Source organism: Marmota monax, unplaced genomic scaffold, assembly GCF_021218885.2.
Source record: "Marmota monax isolate L192 unplaced genomic scaffold, Marmota_monax_Labrador192_F-V1.1 WCK01_AAM20220418_F8-fsc00001, whole genome shotgun sequence".
Taxonomy (NCBI): Eukaryota; Metazoa; Chordata; class Mammalia; order Rodentia; family Sciuridae; genus Marmota; species Marmota monax.
The window spans coordinates 51,508,128-51,523,195 of record NW_026693777.1 but is presented as its reverse complement, the minus strand read 5'-3'; the positions used below and the strand labels follow the sequence as shown (position 1 = coordinate 51,523,195).

At 33.0% G+C, this 15,068-nt stretch overlaps 1 protein-coding gene across 8 annotated transcripts in view; it reads left to right on the top strand.

The window, feature by feature from the left end:
• Gabpb1 (GA binding protein transcription factor subunit beta 1) overlaps positions 1-15,068 on the top strand; it is a 61,280-nt gene that overhangs the window by 16,850 nt on the left and 29,362 nt on the right. The gene's annotated exons all lie outside the window — the stretch shown is intronic.

Below are 15,068 nucleotides of genomic sequence, written 5' to 3'. Positions count from 1 at the left end.
ACCCTTAGCAATTTAGTGAAACCCTGTCTCAAAATAAAATAAATAAATAAATAAATAAAAAGGGCTAGGGATGTGGCTCAGTGGTAAAGTACCCCTGAGTTCAATCCCTAGTACTCTGCCCCTTAAAAAAAAAAAAAGGGCAGAGTGATTCTACATTGTAGGAAGGAAAAATGTAAAGTGTAAATGAAAAGTAAAGAAGGTAATATATATTTGGAAAAATGAAAATGGATTTCATTAAACAGGAGAAATGTCTAATGGATTAAAAAAAGACAATCTTGTATTTCTAGTAGAAAAATTAAAAGGTAAAAATAAAAAAAATGAGGTGCAGAACAGTGTTTAGTATGCCTTTTTTGGGCATATTAAAAAGAAGTGGAGGATGGAGAGTAAGTGTATATAAATACTAATTTGTCTATGTTGCAAACAGAAAAATCAAAAAGACAAATAAATAAAATTGTTACCCTATGGTGAAGGGTGGGTGGGAATGGCATGAAGGAAACAAGAATTAAGCTAAGATTCTGAGTATACCTTTTTCAATTTTAACTTTTGAAGTATGTTAAATATTTTTACACTTTCAAAACTTTCAGTGAATTAGACATCCCCCCCTCTGCCCCCAAATCCCTGAGATTAGCTGGGTGAGGTAGTGAGTTTCTGTAAGTTGTGCAACTCAGTAGGCTGAAGTTAGGAGAACAGCATGTTGGAGGCCAGTCTCAGCAACTTCACAAGACTCTGTTTTAAAATAATAAAGGAAAAGGGTTGGGGGTATAACTCAGTGATAAGTGTTTCTGAGTTCAGTCTCTAGTACTGTAAGAAAAAAAAAATCCCTAAGATCAAAAGATCAAAAACACTGTTGAGTAAATGAATCTACATATAGAATACAAAATAGTTATTTAAATACATGGAGAACTTTTTTTTTCTTCTTTTTCAGTATTGGATATTGAATCCCTGGCGTATTTTTGTTTTGTAACAGGGCCACACTAAGTTGTCCAGGTTGACCTTGAACTTGCAAACTATTCAGCCTCCTGAATAGCTAGGATTACAAGCTTCTCCACTGCACCTGGTGGGAAAAACACCTTTTTTTTTTTTTTTAAGTTGTCAATGGATCTTTATTTTATTTATTTATATGCAGTGCTGAGAACTGAACCCAGTGCCTCACATGTGCTAGGCAAGTGCTCTGCCACTGAGCCACAACCCCAGGTCTGGAAAAACACTTTTAAGTGACTTTTGAGTTCCACAGTAAATGGTATATATGCTCAGGACAAAAAGACAGACAAAAAAATTTTAAATTTTATTGCTAGTTTTAATATGTGTTTTAATTTAATATCATTTGATATATATCATAGAATAAAGCAAGTTAAGTCTTTATTTAATGTGTTAGGAATCAATTGAGATACAAATATAAAATTAAACTAAGCAAAAAGACCTGGTAATGATTGACTTGAGTTGTGAATGTCAACATGAACTCACAATTTAAATATGTATTTTTTAATTCTACCTATGTATACATATTTTTCTTATCTTTGTGCACTAAAAGGATCTAGAAACAGTGTCACCTTGGTAGACAGAAGTACTTTTAATACTTTGATTTTGGTCGTTAAATACTTCTACTTAAAATTGAGTCCAGAGCTCATTCCAGGTCTGGTGCAGGGAACATACATACATAGTGAACCTGGAACATTTTGTGCCAGAAGCAAGAAAGCTTTGAAAGATGCAAAAGCCAAATTGAAGAGGCTATTGGACAAAACTGGGACAATCTGAACATCAAAAAGAATAGGAGTAATTTATTGGGAAAGTGAATATTTAACAAAACAGAACAACTGAAGGTGACTATCATATCTTTTCCTGAATCTGAAAATTGACAATTAAAAGCTATTATAAATTTAACTGCTTTTCACTAGGAACTATACTGTAGTCAATTAGGAAAGCCAAATAATAAATGTAAAAGGAATTATGGAATTAGAAAGTCACAATTTTATACAACATGTTGTGAAATAATTGACATGGGCCAGGATCATTAGTGGGTGTTAAAACTGATTAAAAGAAGAAAAAAAACCAAAGGTTGACTGGGAATGGGTTATTCACATGGTGCAACAGTGTGACGTTACAGATTGCTAGTTGGTCTCTAGGTAAAATGATCAGAGGGATCGATCCAGTCCATCATTTACCTAGTAATTAATCTTGGTATCATTAACAATGAACCAAAAGTTTTATGCTTCCTAATGTGATTCAATATCAAGTATACATCAACAATTATGAAATATTTTTGTCCCAAAATTTAATCTGAATTTCATCAGGCTTTTATTACTTTTAGTTTATAAGAAATACTGGAGACGGAGAAAGAAATTAGGCCTCAGGTGTAGCTCATTGATAGAGCAAAGGACTAGCATGCATGAGGCCTTGGATTTAATCTCCAACACCACAAAATAAAAAGGAAGAAAAAAGAAAAGAAAGAGATTAAATGCTATTTTGAGGAGGCAATAGGAAAAAATCAGAAATGAGATTCAGATGAACTGGCTATTCATCAAATCATTTTCATGGGGGAGAAAGAAAGATGGGTAGGGTAGATGAGAGAGAAGGAAATTGCTATGGAATAAAATTAATATTTAGATAAGGCAACAAAATGCAGTGGGTGTTAGCAGTAAAGTACATTTTTTTTTTTTTTTTAATTTAAGAAGTAGGATAAAGCAAGACGGCCAGCTTTAAATTTAGAATGTGGATGATGGGCATATAGGTGTGTGTGTGTGTGTGTGTGTGTGTGTGTGTGTGTGTGTATGTAGCATACATGTTATATATATGCATATACATACACTTCTGTATTTGAAGATTTTTAAATAAAAATTTCAATTTTTATTTCTGTCATTGGGCACTTATTTGTAGTTTCTGTTTTTCTTTTTACAAATGATGTATGTGTTCAAAAATACACAAGATAGGGTAGCAGCTTCCTAGCTACCCTTCCTAGGAATCCCTAGGTCAAACAATACTCACATCTCTAGCTATACCAGATGTTGATATATTACTCTTCAGAATGGTTGTTCCAGTGGGAATTTTGGATAAGAGAAGCTTGAGATGTATGTCTTCCCTACTTGTGAATTCTTTGAGGGCAGGTTCTGTATTAGAGGTTCACACAGATATGTTTGAATGAAATTGTATTTCAGGAGAATTGCCTGGCAGCAGGGTGGAGAAAGTAGAGATAGGTCAGCTAAGAGGCCATAGTGATGTTTAAGGTATGAGACTATGTAAGACTAGAGGCAGTGGGGAGAAGGAGATGAATATGAGAAATCTTGGGGAGAGAGAATCAAAATGTTTGTTTTCTTTTTGTTGGGCAGGATATTGATGGTTCACTCTTGTGGCTTATAACAGCTAAGAGTTGATTTGCTTTACTTTATAACAAGCAGGTAAGTTATACTTCTGTAATAATCCAGAGTCATGTACTGACTCATTCCAGTAGAAATCTCGCCTTATCTTCATCCTCTTGGTACACTCAAACCTCATTTGGTCTCTTCTTGAGATAAATATGTGTGATTAAAAAACAAATGAGTGATTTAATTTGATAAAGCACAGTGGATTGCAAAGATAAGAATTTAATAAAATATGTGAGGTTTCTCTCTTTTTTCTTTGGAACTGGGGATTGAACTTAGGGACACTGAACTACATATTCAACCCTTTTTATTTTTTCTTTTGAAATGGGGTTTCCCTAAATTGCTGATACTGGCTTTGAACATGCCATCCTCCTGCCTCAGCTTTCCAAGTCACTGGGATTACATGCTTGTGGCACTGTGCCCAACTGGGTCCCTTTGTCTTCATATGATTTTTTTGAAATCTTACAAAGGCCATATCCTCCTATAATTTTTAGAGGTAAAGCCTATCCATTATGAAAGGGATAATTCATCAGATAGAATGCCCTTATTTCTTATTTTAAAATGTTGTAGAGCTGGGTGTGGTACCAAAGTTAAAAAAAAAAAAAGACTTGTAAATTCTAAAGTTGATGCCTTTAAGAAGTTTTGACTAATGGTTCTAGAATATCTTGGTCCAACAGAAATGTAATGTGAACCACATATTTAAATTTATCTCATAGCTACATTTTAAAAAATCTCAAAAACAAAGTTAATTTATGGTATCTATTATTTAACCCCATATATATAAACACTACTTGTTTTAAACAAGTAGTCAGAGTCGTTAATCACCTATTTTTGGTACTAAGTCATCAAAATCTGGTGTGTGTTGTACCTATAGCACATCTCAAAATGAACTAGCCACATTTCAGTGTACTGTATCCTCATAGGGTTAGTGGCTAATTATATTGTACAGCTCAGTTCTAGAATATACTCAGTAGAAGTCTTTCAACACAGTTTGTTACTGATTTAATTTACTATCATTGATGGTGGCCCTGAGATGATCTTGTTTCAAAGTCCTGTTGATGATTATTAGATAAGTTCTGGCTTCTTGGCTAGATTTTTCTCTATCATACTGACTTGGCAGGTCCAAAAGTGACTGAGGGTCCAAATGAATCATTGGTAATATCTAGATTTATTATGTTCATATTTTTCCCTTTTGTTTCAAAAAACAAAGTTGACCTCAGATTTTTTGGGGTTAAATTGTCAATTTAAGTAGCTGCCAATAAAAAAAGAATTTTCAGTCAAGTTATAACCTTGATCAATGACAAGGAATTTATAGTTACAAGGCTAATTTAGGAATTTGTTAAGCTTTCTATTATGTTATTTCCTAGAGTTTGTCAAACTGTCAGCTTAGTTTACATTTAAAAACTTAAATGTTGGGACTGAGATTGTGGCTCAGTGGTAGAGCACTTGTCTAGCATGTGTTGAGGTACTCTGATCCTCAGCACCACATATAAATACATAAAAAATAAAGGTCTATCAGCAACTAAAAAATATTAAAAAACAAAACCTTAAATGTTAGGAATTCATTGGTTGTCACAAATATTTTTGGAGTGTCTACTGTGTATCAAATATTGTTCGTTTCATGAATGAGAAATTTATTGGGCATTTGACAGGTATCATAGTCCAGGCACAATGACCAGTTTTAACCAAGTAAACAGTAAATTTACTGTGGTGTGATAGAAGAAGTGATAGAGAGGACACAGGAAGAATATACATGAAGGACTATGTGTTCTTAATTTGAGTTATTTAAGGGGATTGAGGAAGGCTTCTCTGAAGAGATAAGAATTTAACTCTGAAGGACAAATAGGAATGAGGGGACTTGAGGATGAGAACATTGTTCTTCGCAGTGAAAATGCTTGGATAATGACCCAAAGGTGAGAAAAAGAGCTTAGTCCAACCAGTGGTGTGTGCCTGTAATCCCAGCTGTTCAGGAGGCTGAGGGGAGATGTTTCCAAGTTTAAGGTCAATTTTGGGGATAATTCATTAGATACATGTTTTTATTATTATTAATTTGGGACTCTGTCTCAAAATAAAAAGGGTCTGGAGATGTAAGTCAGTGATAGAGCACCCCTGGGTTCAGGGTCCAGTCCTGTCCCTCACACCCCCCTAAAAAGAGCCCAGTCCAATACATTGTCTGAGGTATGGAGTTCAATGGTAGAGATGGTGAGTAGTGTACATGGGGTGATGGCAACAGGCGCCCAATGTGTAAGGCCTTGTTCCTAAGGCTGAAGAGTTTGTATATGAGTGAACTGAGGAAGAAATTGGTTTCTGTTTAACAAGATTTAAAATATTGATGGCAAAGTGGAGAAGAGAGAAGAACAAGAAGTGAGGCTTAGACACTAGTTTATAAGCTCTGTAAGAGAGAAAGGATGGAGGTATGGATATAATTGTGACAGAAAAGAAAAGCCAGCTGGCAGGTATTTACTGAGGGTCCACTGTATATCAGTGAAAAGAGGTAACAGGAATTGAGAGAGAGTTGGGAGATAAAAGTCATAGATCTTAAAGAATTATTGGAGAGGTGAAGAAAAAGAGTCGAGGGCGACATCAAGGTTCTGAGCCAGAAATAAGTCAGTCCTTAGACAATTGAATTTGGAGATGCCTTGGAATTTATAGGTGGAGTACCCCTATAGAGTTGGAAACTTGGAAGCTGATAGGTAATCATGAAATAGAAAGTAGATAATATCCACTAAAGTAGAGAATGTAACTGAGAAAGAAAGGGGGAGGGTGCTGAAAATATAACATCGAGGAATGCCAATATTTAAAGGGGAAAAAAAGGAACCCAGTTGAAAGACAAGTAAGTTACCATTCTTGCCTCCAAGTATTTTATAGTTCGGATAGGTACAACCATTTGATAACAACTGAAAATCAGAGTATAATTTGGTGCTAAATTGTAACCCTCTGTTTTGTATGTAATGAAGTTAGGTAGGTAGAGACAGTGGTTACTACATTTGTGGTGCGTGAATTCAATGGGGATATCTGGCCTGTGGTCACTAGGACTTAAGACTGTGGCCTCTGTCAGAGTGATTATGCGTGAGCATGGATTCTGGAGCCAACTGTCTAGGTTCAAATTCCCACTAAGCAGGAAAATCTTGGGCAGTATGACCTTCTGTGCCTGTTTCCATGTCTGTAAAATAATGATGATGATAATAATTGCTACTTTATAGTGTTTTAAGATTGAATTAGTTAATGTATATCAAATTCTTAGACTGGATATGTGTATAATACATGAATGTTATATATTTATATATGTATAAATGTTAGACATTATCATTATTTAATTATTGGTGAGTCAGTGTGTCAAATGAGGGCCCATGTTTTGGCAGAATAACTAGGTACTACAGAGAGAAAAGGTTCCCTGAGCAGGAATGTTTGCTCTATAGAACACACATGATTTTGTGCAGGTGTTCATTTCTAAATTGTTAAAAAGTATGATTATGTTAAAATGAACCAACTATTATGTGTAAGTGTGGCGCACTAGTAAAAGCATTTTCAAAAATAAATGAAGTGGATGAAAAAGTGCCACAGAAGCCCAGAATGGGCATTTCCTCCACATTCTCAGGGACCGAAAAAAAAAAAAAGCCTTTTAAAACAAGGGCTCTGAAGGTGGTGAGAGGGTTTCTGTGGCTTTAGTCTTGTCTTCCTCATGTGGTAGTGGAATTTTCTTAAGTTACATTACCTAAAGAGAGTTATCCTGGAAGAAAGTTTCTCATGTAGTTTCATAGGAGACTGGGCCTTGACTGAGTCAGATGGATTAAGGTTCTGGCTTCAGGAGATGGGGACCTTGAGGAGAATCAGTTATTCTTGAGTTGGTACAGTCTTTTAGTAGATAATTTGGCAGTGTCTATTATGATTAAAATGTGATTTTTAAAAAAATCTGTGATCCTACTTGTCTGAATAATTTCTAGAAAAGTTCTAACTCATGTATGGTATTGAAACATTATAAGAAATTAAAATGGGATCAAGTAAATAATATACTTCTATTCTGTATTTCCTATTCTTACAGTATATTTTCCTATTTGCTGTAACAAATTAGCACAAACTTTGTATCTTAAAACAGAAGAGTTTTTATTTTACAGTCTGGAGGCCCAAAGACCTAAAATTAAGATTTCAGGAGGGCTATATTCCTTCTGGAGGCTTTAGGGGAGAATCCCTTTTCTTGCCTTTTCTGTCTTAAAAAGATGGCCTGCGTTTCTTGCTACGTGACCCCTCCCTCCATTGTCAAGGCCAGCAGTGCAGAGTCTTTAAATCTCTCTCCCCTACTCTTCATCTCTTTCATTCTCTCTGACTTGATCCTCTGGCTCTCATTGTACACCTACTTCTCTTGATTCTTTCTGCTCCTCTTCTCTCCCTCTTAAAAGGGCCCTTGTGATGCTTTGAACCCACCTGTATAATACAGGTTAATCTTATCTTGAGGTCCTTAATTTAATCACACCTTCAAACTCCCCTTTGATATGTAAGGTAACATAGATTCTGTGAATTGGGATCTAGACGTCTTTGGGGGACCATTGCTTGGCCTGCCACACTCTATAATACTGTGCAGCCACTAAGAAGAGTGTTCAGATCTGTATGTACTAACATAGGAAGATGTCACTGATAAGAGGATTCTGGTTAGGTAAATACAAAGTTGTAGAACAGTATAATATGATCCCTTTTCTTGTTTTGTATATGTGTTTCTATATGCATAGAGAAGTTCTGGAAGGATATACACTAAACATTTAAATAGTGTTTACTTCTGAGGAGCAAAAACACAGGAAGTCTAGAGATGATTTTGAAGTACATATTTCTTTTTTTCTCTTTTGGTACTGAGGATTGAATCCCAGGATGCTTTACCACTGAACCACGTCACCAGCCCTTTTTATTTTTTAATTTTGAGATAGGTTCTTCTAAGTTACCGAGGCTGGCTTCAAATTTGTGATCCTCTTGCCTCAGCCACTCTCCAGTTGCTGAGACTACAGGTGTGTATCACCACACTTGACAAAATGATGCTTTTTCAGCATCTAATGTTCTACATTAAAGGCATCTGATTTTAATGAAAAGCTTTTAAATAAATAAAAATTTGTTTTTAATAACTTGCATAATAAATGCTTGCTATAGAAAAATTACTAGATAGAGAAAAGTAGACAACAGGGAAATTCATCATTTTTATTACCATGGTATATTGTTTCCAAGTATTTTTCTATACATTTCTTACATAGTTTAGATCGCAATGTGCAGATTTCAGGGGAGTTCTGATTTTAAACTGTTATATACTATTTGTAAATATTTGTAAATGAATGCAATATTATCTATACTAAAATATTTACATATATAATGGTATGATGTCTTATACTTCAGAAAAATGTGTGTGAATGGGAAATGAGTTGACCATACATTGATGATATTTAAATGAAGTGGTGGTTGTGTATGAGTTTATTATACTATTGCCTATTCTTGTATATACTTATCAAAATTTTTCCATAGTAAAAGGTAAAAAATAAAAATAAAAGACTACAAGCCAGGCATGGTGGAGTATACTTATTATTGCAGTGACTCAGTGGCAAGAGGATCAAAAGTTGCAGGCTAGCCTCAGCAACTTAGTGAGATCCTGTCTCAAAATAAAAAGTAGCTCAGTGATTGAATCTCTAAGTATCAAGAGAGAGAAAGAGAGAGAGAGAGACTTCAGTATTTCATTATGACATGTTTTAGTTTCTTTAACCATTATTTATAATTGGAAATTTGCTTTTCCTTATTTTAAATAATATCACTATTAATATATATTTTTCAAATACTTTGAATTTATATGTATAGAATTAATAAATGAAAGGGTAAGAACATTTTAAAGGCTTTTGAAACATGTAGTGCTAAATTGTTTGATACGGAACCTTAGAAGAGTTTTATTGAATTTTATAATTGTATTTGTTGAGCAGAAAAGTGATATAAAAAGTTTATCCTAAAATTTCTAATGTGAGACAATTAAGGTTTATTTATAACAGGCTTAAAATTTTGTTTTTATTCATATTCTTATTTAAGAGTGATAGTAACAATTTACATGGGTTTAGTACCTTACAATTTTATGGAGTATTTTCATGTCTAGTAGATAATATAATTGTTATAACAACTCTATAAGCCATATTATAGAAATTTAAAACAATACTTAAAGCTTTTGTGTAATTATTGGTAGTAATTCCTGTTACCGCTAGATGGCCCTATTGGAATGTACAGTACTTGTAAGGAAGACGTAGCTTTTGTGTAAATAATTTGAAGTTCCTCTGTAGATGTTATGAAAATAGATAAATTCAGGGTAGAATTTATTACAATAGATTTGTTTTGGTTAAACTAGGTAGCAAGAATTGCTATTCAACACTGTATTTTCAGTGTTTTTAACATTCATTAAAATTTATTGAATTAAATTTTCATTTGTTAAGGGTGAAAAGTTATTTGCCACACTAAAAAGCAACATTTTTTTAATCACTAACCCTTAACCCTTTAAATAATTTTATTTTAATGTAGCACTTTACCTCTGACAATTTAATATATAGATATTAAAATGAGTAAACTAAAGACTTCACCTTGAGCTAAGGTACCCTTGATCAGTTTTGCTATCTGAATACAGCTGAGTTCCTCTGTGAATCAGAATTATTTCACTATATATATATGATTTTTTTCGGGCGAGAATCAAAGATGATTGTTGTCTTTTGGTATTTTTCATTATTTTACTAATGATCTTGACAAGAAAATTAGAGCATCTTTGATTTTGATCTTGCATATTCCATTGTTTTTTTGATCTTATTTAGATCCATTGCTACCTTTTTATAATATATTGCCCCGTCTTCGAACTTGAAATGAAAATTGTAGTTAATATTTTTAGATCTGCATAACTTCAAAAAGTACAATCTCTTGCTTATAATATGAAGGAAAAATAGAAGGGAAGCAATTTAAAATAAAATGTTATTAAAATATTAAATAATTAACTAGATTATACCAGATGTCACAGTGAGGTAGTTGAATGCTTGCACCTGTATATAAAATCACTGTGAATGTGATAGTTATACAGTTAGCTCCTGTATCTGTGGGTTCTGCATTCTCAGATTTAACCAACAACAAATCAAAAATGCATGAAAAGAAATTGTGTCTGTATTGAATATGTACTTTTCTTGTCATTGTTACTTAAATGCCTATTTATATAGCATTTACATTGCATTAGTTGTTGTCACTAGTCTAGATATGATTTAAAGTATATGTGAGAATGTACATAGATTATATGCAAATATTATACCACCATGTTCAAGGGACTGAGCATTCACAAATTTTGTTGTGTTGGGTCCTGGAACCAATGCCCCATGAATACCAAGGGACAAGTGTATAAGCTGATTGTGTTGTATTGGTGATGTAGATACCAAAGTAGCATTGACATTGATGACACAATTTTCCAAAATGGTAAAGAGCTCTTAGTAAAGTTCTGAACAAAACACATGAATTCATGATATGGTTGCATTTTGGAAAATGTGGGATATATTAACACTGTGAAAAAACACATTTTGTATACATGTAAAATTTAGTTAGGTTCCAGTTTTAGATATACTTAGTGGAAACTAAAAATCATGCAGGATTCATGATAGTTCTTTGCAATGAGTATATAACATTGCTGGACATCTGCTATCCCTTACACGTGTCTTTAAATGCTGCTAGTTCCCCCAGTAATCCCCCAAATGACTTCATAAATATACAAATGGGGCTTTTGCTACTACCTTTGAGAACTACTGATTTCTAAATATCCAGCTACATTAATCTACTATAGCTGTATATGTATTTATATTGCTCATGGAGTTTTAAAATCAGAGTAACTTTTAAGTGTCCTTGGTCCTTAAATATGGTATGTTTTGAATAGTTAAGACACTTATAGAATTACAGAAGTTGATTTGCTTGTATGCTTTATCGTCTTATTGCAATGCTATAAGCAAGTCAATAATTTTGCTATTTTCAGTCTTTAAAATTCTTCAATTTCTTTATTTTTTCTGCTCCTCTTGTCCAGTAAGGTAGGAGTATATAAATTAATGTCATCATTTACTTAGTTGGAGTTATGTAATGTAATTTGTTCCTTTAACAAAAGACACTTTTTCAATTGGGAAGGTAGTATAACAACATTAAAGAAACTTTGTAAAGTGGAGGAAAAATTTCCCATAATCATACCATCCTAATACTTAATATTTTTCCATATTTTTTCTTTTTAAAAAATATATATTTATTTTAGTTGTAAATGTACCTTTATTTTATTTATATGTGGTGCTGAGACTCGAACCGAAGGCCTCACACATGCTGGGCAAGTGCTCTACCACTGAGCTACAACCCAAGCCCCTCAGTATTTTTTCTTTATGTGTACATTTCAACATTCTTAAATAAAAACATTAGTTTTATGTCTATTCCCTTAACATGACACAAGTTTTTGTTATTATATTGCTTTGCAATCAGTTAAATTACTGTATCTTGTTCTATTAGATTCTGCAATTTAAATATTTTCCGATCTTTAGATTGTTTATGTTATAAAAATGATTGTTGCATGTATATATACATATGTAATTTTTATTGATCTGTTTGAGTTTATGTTTTTCCTTTAGAATAGATTTTCAGAGGTGAAATCATCTATTGGACCCATAGACTTGAACTTTCTTGTAATTTTTGATAAATTTACCAAACTGACTTAAGTAAAGCTGATCCATTTATATTGCTATCAGAATACATGAGATGTCGATGTATGAAAGTATCAGTTTCACCTATCCTTGACTGTATTAGGAATTCCTTTAAAATTATTTACATTTATTGACTATCAATGACATAGAATATTTTGCTTATAAACTGTTTTCTCTTTTGCAAAATATATGGTCATGTCTTTTGACTATTAATGTGTGAAGTTCTTGCTGTTCATTTTTTCCTTTTTTGAATTTTGGGTTAGACCTTTTAAATAATGAAAACTTTAATTTTCTTTCAGTAATTTTTGTGGTAAACATATTCATTCTTTTTCCATCTTTGATTATTTTATTTTCAATTTTTTAATACCTAGAAGTTTCACATTTTTATGAAACGTAACAGTTATTTACCCATAGAGGATAATATGTGATATTAAAGAAAAAACATGGGATTGAAGTAAAAAAAAATCAGGATTCGGGAAGGAGATATTCATAATTTTGTATTTGACAAAAGACCTAATATCCAGAATGTAAATGTTTACAAATATCAGAGAAAGGAATACAATCTAATTCAGAAATGAAGAAAAGCCCTAAACTAGCACTTTATAAAAGATATCCATCTAAACCATCTGGCACTACCTATGGTGAAAGAATGCAAGCTGGTTTGATACTACTTGTGCAAAACATATTTAAAAACATTTTGAAAGATGTATTTCACTGTAGATCCAGATTTCGATGAAATTTTGCTTATCTAAAATATAGAGTGTGTGTTAATGTGGCAAATTTACATTTTACTATATTTAATATAGGGGAGAAGTCAGTTTTTATTTTTCCTTTGTCCTTATGCTATCTTTAATAGGAAAGTATTGTTGCAGATTCTTTGCCTTTTGAATTTGTTAACTTTTAAAAAATATTTATTTTTTTGGTTGTAGTTGGACATAATATATTTATTTTTAAATTTATTTTATGTGGTGCTAAGAGTCGAACCCAGGGCCTCACACTTGCTAGGTGAGTGCTCTAGTGCTAGGTGAGTGTTCTATGTAGCACTGAGGCACAGCCCCAGCCCCAATGTTAATTTTTACTATCAAGTCACAAAATATTCTTTAGAAAAAAGCCTTCATTAGAGATCAATTTGAAGGTGAAAATGCTGCAGTTGTCACCAAAAAAAGCACATTAGAAAACCCCACATAAAACTTAAATACATGTGTTATTTTTCTTATTCCTCACCATAGGATATAATGTGAATTATTTTTAAAAAATATTTATTTTTTAGTGGCGGTTGGACACAATACCTTTATTTTATTTATTTATTTTTATGTGGTGCTGAGGATCGAACCCAGGACCTCACAAGTGGGAGGCTAGCTGTACCACTGAGCCGTAACCCCAGCCCCATGTGAATTATTTTTATTGTATGAAAGAGAACAACTCTAAGAAATTATCTCATGCCCTGTAACTGATAAACCTGTTTTGGATGTACATCTCACTTAGTTATTGTGCAAGTTTTCTAATGTTAGTGGCTACTCCTGGTTATTCCTCTGCTGGGTTGTTCTCATTTCATAGAATCTACCAAAAAAATACAACACTGGCGTAGCGTAATTCTTCATACTTTTAGGGACCTTTTAATATAATTATTCATTTTAGATTTTCTTAAATCATTTTTAATTATGTAGTACATTTTATTCCTTCATGGCAGAAATAATCTTCCAAACTCTGCCAGTTTCTCTCTTTCATGCATGTGTGTGTACACACACACACACACACACACACGCACCTTTTTTTTTCCCTTCTAGAGTAATAGCTATTATTAGGATACGCTAATCAACCTGTCTTTCCTTCCTTACAACTTATTTTCCCTTGACCACTTACCTAACCCTCATAGAGTATATTATTGTTTTTTGAGACAAGTTCACATCCCACACACATTTTTCTTATATAAATCACAGGTTTCATATTGCCCTTCCCCTCTGGCCTAAACTACCTGTTTTATTTTTTTTAGGATGTTATTTAATATCATTGGGTGGTTCTCTAGCTGAATAGTCTTTCTGGGTCTGGAAACTTTCTTTTCCTAAGAACTATCTTCTCATGAATCTTAAGTGTCTCTGATATTCAAATCTTTCTTTACTTAAATACTCCTGTCATGATCTTTTTCTTACGTATATTTAAATATTTCTTATTCAAGAAGATATCACATACACATAGCACACTCTAGGCTGGGACATTACTCTGTCAGATCTCTTAAATTCAAGACACAAATTATTCTTTCTGGTTTCCTACTGAGACACATGGTCTAATCATAATAACGGTTAGACTTTTTTTTTTTTAATAGTATTTTAACGGAACACAAATTGTGCCCTTTTCTGGAAGAATGTAAATGTTCATTGAATGTAAAAGGGCAGAAAATATTTATTTTAAATTCCAAACACAACTAGGTGCTGTAGCACACACCTATAATCCCAGCTACTCAGGAGACCAAGGCAGGAGAATTGCAAGTTCTAGGCCAACTTCGACATCTCCGTGAAACCCTGTCTAAAAATATAAAGGATTGGGGAATGTATGTTAATGGTAGAGTATCCCTGGTGTCGTCTCCAGTACAGCAGATAAGTAAGTAAATAAATAAATAAAATTTCAATACATTCACTATTGCAAAAATGTAGTAGATTCAGTTTAATATGCACCAATAAGGATGTGGCTCAGTGGTAAAACACTGAGTTTAATCCCCAATACAAAGAAGACAAAATTTGCACCAGTAATAGAACACAGTGTCTTATACTTTATTTTTATGAAGAATTTTATTACTACACCTTCTCCAATGAAAAGAGTTAGTTGCTAATTTTAAATTTTAGACTACCTTTTCTCTGATAACTTACTTTTACCAGCTATATTTGAAGAATTCAAACTTCATTTTATTCTAGGTAAACACTTAATGAGAAAGGAAAATATATTCCTAACATCCAAATATAAATTGCTTTTGTGTGATCTCCAGCTGTAGATTAAACTAACCATACTGTAA